The sequence below is a fragment of the Vicia villosa genome, linkage group LG6 (genome assembly GCF_029867415.1).
Source record: "Vicia villosa cultivar HV-30 ecotype Madison, WI linkage group LG6, Vvil1.0, whole genome shotgun sequence".
NCBI classification, from domain to species: Eukaryota; Viridiplantae; Streptophyta; class Magnoliopsida; order Fabales; family Fabaceae; genus Vicia; species Vicia villosa.
In genome coordinates this window covers 103,036,046-103,042,459 of record NC_081185.1, presented here as the reverse complement: position 1 = coordinate 103,042,459, position 6,414 = coordinate 103,036,046, and positions in this window count along the sequence as shown.

The following is a 6,414-nucleotide window of genomic DNA, read 5'->3' as shown; positions in this document are numbered from 1 at the left end:
CTAGTCTGTATTAAGTTTTGTTGTTATCAATGGAATGTGATTGTTATGCATTAACAGTATTATTGAGTTTTGTTGTTATCAATGGAAAATGTTATCATTCACAACCATACAAGTTGAACATAATCAACAATAACAGTTAATTACAATGTGCAAAACACTATATATTATAGGTCCAAAATACTATATATTATAGGTAAAAAATGACAAATATTATAGGTCCAAAATACCTGACATTAACATTGCTAAATGTATCCAACATTACAGGTCTAAAACAACAAATATTATCCAAAACAATACAGGTCCAAAATACCAAATATTATAGGTCAAGTATCACAACATAATTATCCAAAACATTACATAACATAAAAATGAGACTAAGGTTTCTATCTTGGTGTGGCTCTCTTAGTAGGTGTTGTCCTCCTTGTTGTTGGACCTACAACTGTTTTTGCAGTAGTCAACCTTGTTGTTGGACTAGGTGGGATAAAAGGTGCATTTGGCCTTTTAACTGCCAACTTCTTTGATTGTGGAGTAGTCTTCTTGGATGATTTTGGAGTAGTCTTCTAAGATGATTGTCCAAGAGTTGGTTGAGATACTTGTGAAGGAGCAGGTTGCAATACTTGTGCATGAGCAGGTTGGGAGACTTGTGCAGTAGGAGCCTGAAATGGTTGTGCAGTAGGAGCCTGAAATGGTTGTGCAGTATGAGCCTGAGATGATTGTGAATTATTTGATGGTACCTTGCAAGTAAGCTTGTTGTATCCTTGTTTCTTGCATCTACTACACTTTACAATGAATCCAGTTCTTCTCATCTTTTTATCAGTACCATCTAGTTCACCTTGCTCTAAATTCCTCCTTTTTTTGCCTTCTTGGCATTTTCCTAAATTTGGGTGGCAGTACATCAGGATACTCTGTTCTAAACACAACTTCAGTCTCATCAACATAAACGGTCTGGGACAATGTGTGTTTAATAAAGACTTCAACACTAAGATGGACCCTATATAAATCAACAATCTCTAAGGCGCCTTTGTCATCTACCAACAGATTCATCCCAGCAGTTGGATCCTTATAATATATCTTGTCAATGTCTGCTTAACCTAGTTCCTTAATACTACCTAACAACTCAAAATAACTCCACTTATCAGCATCTACTCTCAATTTAGCAATCTGACCTCCTTCGTACACACTCAGGTCCTCACTAGCAAATTCACCACTATGGTGGATTGTAATGTTTAGATATTCATCCATTTCAGACTATGCCCTAGATAGACGCAAAGAACATAGATTTTAGAAAGATGGAATTCAAAATAAAATAGAAATTTCAGACCTAACTACGTTACTAATGCAGATGCATAAACTTACCTCTGATGAAGGTCATCTTCGCTTTCACCTTGAATGTCGTCTTCGTCTTTGTTTGCAGAAACTTCAACTTAGAGATTCGTCAATGGCAGTTGCGCTAGGGTTTCCTCCAGGAACCAACAATGACAATGATGTTTCTATTTCATTCTCTTTTCTATTTTATTCCTCAGACAAAATAACCCACATGGCAACTTAAATAAACACGTATCTGCCATATGTATGCCACATACGCCATTTCATTGACTTTGACTAACGAGGCTGAAAGACAGGACAAAGGTGGTCCTTTTGAACAATTAAAGGACAACTTTGACACATTTTAGAGATAAGAGACCAGAATGGACCTTGGGGTATAGTTACGGGACCAGAAAGGGTATTTTTCCGAGAAAAAATGTGCGGTTTGGTTTGATTCGGTTGAATTTCAAAAATAAAACCGAACCAAACTAAACCAAACTAATGCGATTTGGGTTGGTTCAGTGTTTTACAAAAAATTATTCAACCATACATACAGATTTAGAGGAAAATATAATTGTGTTTAATCGTTCATATATTACCATAAAAAAGTTTATAATTGCAAAATAAGTTTATAATTTGATACACAAAAATACGTCTTACAATTTAATCTTAGGTCTAAAGAATGATTTCCATAAAATTGCATTTGTAAATAAATATTATACAACGAATACGATAAAATATATTTTGTCAAAATAGTATTTATAAATGAAAAATATTTTGCTTTTTTTATGATATATAAATTAAAATAAATATCATACAACGAATATGATAAAATATTCACATAATACTAGTTGATTTCTCTAAAATACTAAAGAAATACTTATATATTAATTATTAAGATTTTGTAACATAATGCGGTTTGGTTTGGTTTGCAAAATACAAACCGCAAACCAAACTGGATCGCGTGGTTCTGTTATAAAATGGTCCAAACACATCTGAACCAAATGCAGTTTTTTACGGTTTCAGTTTGGTTCGGTTTTGCGGTTTTTCAATTGGGTTAGTTCGGTTTTGAACACCCCTTCCAAAAACCTAAATCCAAACACCTAAACTGAATCCAACGGTTTATAATAGAACGTTTAACAATCTCCAACAAATAACTATATCCTAAACTAACTGTTTCAGTTTCCATAACAGAATATAACAGACTTTAACTAACTGAGTTAGCTGAGTTAATAAATTCTAACTAACTGAGTCACAAATTAAAACAAACTCCCTCTCAACCCACCCTTGATTCACAACTTCCTCCCATTGATCCTAGGGCTCATAAACAATCTCCATCAGCTATATAAACAGATCTCTCTCTCTCTCCTAACCAGGGCACGCACCATTCATTTTCACCATTTTTCATTTCAATCACTACCTTCATCTCTCAAGCTCTCACTCTGATTTCACCATCATCTTCTTCATTCTCCCATCTCATCACAATCATCTCTCTGAACATTCACCCTTCCCCTCCACCTTCAATCAAACTCACACGCCATAATCATCATCTTCAACTTCTCCTCAACCTACTTTCTAAACTTTTCCCCTCTGAACCTCCTTCATCACTAACCTCAGAGCTTCACAATCTCATAATTCCATCAAACCATCACCCCAACCTCTCCATCCCTGAGCTTCATCAAATTCTCGCAACTCTCTCAATCCCAGGCAATCTCTGCTCGCATCACTCAACACAGTATATGCCTGCCAAATAGAACTTTAGGACACAATCAAATAAGGAAAAAGAAGAAAAATGAGGTTGGATCAAGGGAAAGGAACTAGAAAATTTGTACATGAAGTAAAGCTAGGAACCTCATCTCTGGTCTTCTTTATCTTCTCTTCATCTTCACCTTACAACTTTTTCCGGAGTGAGTCCCTACTCCACAGGTTAATGCTCCTTTCAGTTTCTTCCATGGATCTTGATACCACCATGGAGCACTCATTTCACTAAGCCATAACCCTAAGATTTCCGCCTTGCCCAATACACTATGGGCATTTAATTTTGTTTTGAAAAAGTTAGGGTTTTGTTCATATTTAGATTGATGGAGGAATTGTAGGGAGTTCACTGAAAAAACCAAGGTTATAATTGAAGTTAGGGTTGAGGGATGGTCATGATGGTGATGGTAATTCGTGAAAACAAGGTTGGCCGACGCCGGAAGCGATTTTTGGCGGTTGCTCCGGTGGCTGAACATTGAGAGAGTGAGAGCTAAAAGGATATGGATGGTCACAGTAGGTCAAGTGCGTTTAAATTCTTTTATTGTTATTTTTTCTTTTCCTTTTTCCTTTTTTGGATAATTGTCTTAATCTATTTTCTTGATCATGAGCCATTGGGCTTACAAGCCCAGTGAAATTATGATCCCACGTTGAAGCTTCTCTTCATACCCCCTGGCAGGCCTGTTGTAATGTTTTTGGCTTATTTGAAATTTTGAAACAAAAAGCAATCGTTAGGCCTCAAACCCAGAAGCCCGGCGCAATTTTACTTGACCATACCACCTCTTCAGAATTTGCACCCCCCTGTAATGTTAGCGAATTTTGCTTTTCCCCCTCCCTACCTTTTGGCAACAGTTTTTTCAAAAAAAAAAATCGTTGCCAAAACCTGCCTTTGGCAACGGTGGGGGGGGGGGGGGGGGGGGTAAACTGAAACACGCTCATATTACAGGGGGGTAAACTACTATTAACCCTATATTTTAGGTCACTTTCTATTCATCATTTTTGTATCATATTCATACTAATTTTTATGCAATTTTGGTGTAATTTTCACATGATTTTGTTGCTATTTTTGTGAACTGATTTTGTGGCTATTTTGTGTTCCATTAACATGTTTCGTGAGGACTCTTAATCAAATCCTTTGAATGACAAATTTTAGGGTAAAAATTTCCTTTGGAAACTCAATCTTGGCTCCATATGTGTATAGTAAAATTAGGGTAAAAATTCCCCATTTTCTTCTTCTTTTTCTATTCTCAATTTAAAACAAAACTTTTTTTTCTCAAATAAAAATCAAAAACACATAAAAATACGAGATGATTTGTACGATACGAGCCTTAAGTAGATGGATAAGAACGAGAGGGTGTATTCCCGACCTTGTTCTAAACATTCTTACGCGTGTGACGCATGATCTAGTCATTAAAGATATTCGCATCCATTTCATAGTTTTTAGTGAAAATCAAATCACAAATAATTTCATAAATAAAGGTGGAAATTAGTTAAGTGCCACCTGTATAGGGGATCATTCATTATCCATTTTCCTAACAATTCACCTCAACAAATTGAAACCTTTTTTCCTTAGGGCTTCTCTTCAAACTCTTTTCATGAAAGGCACGTGCTTTCCTTTCTATCGCAAGCAGGCAACGCGTGAGACTTTACCCAGCGAGCCGCGAGCCCTAACTATTGGAATGTGAAAGTAGCATCGCCTATTAAAAACCATAAACATTTTCTAGACGAACTACGGAGCTCTGATTCTTCACTGCACTATGGGGATACGTAGGCATAGAGTTCAAGAAATCCTGGTGAGCTCACTAATTTAAAACCTTCTTTTTTTCCTATTCTAAGCAAGTAAACCCTTAGAAACAAACAAACAAAGTGGATCACGTTGAGTACAACTGATTTGAGGGGTATTAATACCTTCCCCTTGCATAACCAACTTTTGTACCCGAGTTTGGTTGCGAGACCATCTTATCTATCCTTTGGGGTTTTCTTGATGATTCCCCTTCTGTTTTGGATAAATAAAGTTCAATGGCGACTCTGTGTTTTTTTTGCGTAGCGATAATATTCAACAAAATTCAACATGATTTCAAAACTTGAGAAGTTTGATAGTATTATTCAAAATGACACATCAAACACATCAACTAAGACAATTAAAAAAATAAAATAAGAAAAATATAAAACTCCCCCATGCTTAAACGAAATATTTTCCTTAAGGTAAAAGTAATGAACAAAGAGCAGGAGTGGGAAAATTCACAATATCATGGAAGATGAGGAAAATTCCCCTAGGAGACATGTCAATTGTTTATTTCCTACAACATTTGTCCTTGCCTGATCTCTTCAGTTTCCATACTTGCTTGCCACTTATGATTATACTTAGGATGCTCTTTGGATCATTGGGTAATATAAGGCATTGAGAAAGTGGATGCCACTATGATAGCCTCATCTCCATCTTCAAACATCTCAACCGAAACCTAGGTCAAATTTGAGTAATGCCAGTTTTGGGGTTGCGGGTTGTTGTCTTGTTTAGGTTTGACAAGGAGTTGAATTCATTTCCTCTAATTAGGAAATTATAAGAATCTCTTAATTGGGAGACTTTTTTCATAGTAATTAAAGCCTCCATATCTAGCCATGTATTTCTTGGAATTTTTTATAATTGCTCAACGATCATCTCATAACTTAAAATTTCAGCAATGTGGATAATCAAACCCCCAACTTCTATGTTATCTCTTGAGGCTTTATCCACCTTTTACTAGTTATTTTATTTCTAGGTAATTTCATCTTCAAATTAAATGAGTTGGATCTACAAATTAAAAACACTAACATGAAGGATTCAGATCTGTCAAAAAGAATCTTGATTTCAACAACATCATTTTGACGGGTTTCGGTGTTCTGGATTTCCTTGTTTTGCATTTGAGATATGGTCTCAAGTTTTAAAAAAAATGACGAAGATATTAAAACTCATAAAACCTCTTCCAGTGACTGATTTTTTATCGCTAAATCGGTTACAAAAGTTGAATCTTACACATCATTTTCCATGTTAGTGAAAGTTGACGTTATTACTCACATTCGAATGAAAAAGACAAACATGAAATGTTTTAAAATGTTGAGGAACCAAAATGATAATGGGACCAAAATCCCCAGTACAACATACGAGATAGAAAAGAGTATTAAACCTTTATATAAATAAGTTTTATAAAAGTTCTAAGCCTAATTGTTTTGGGTTAGTCGAATGGCTCAATAAGATCGGCCCAATTCGATGGTCCAATCTAAGGTTTCACCCTCCTGAAGATAAAGAGCAGGAAAGCCTTTGTCAAGAAGCTGCACATCCGAAATAGACTATTTGCTCATTAAAACTGTTGGAATTAA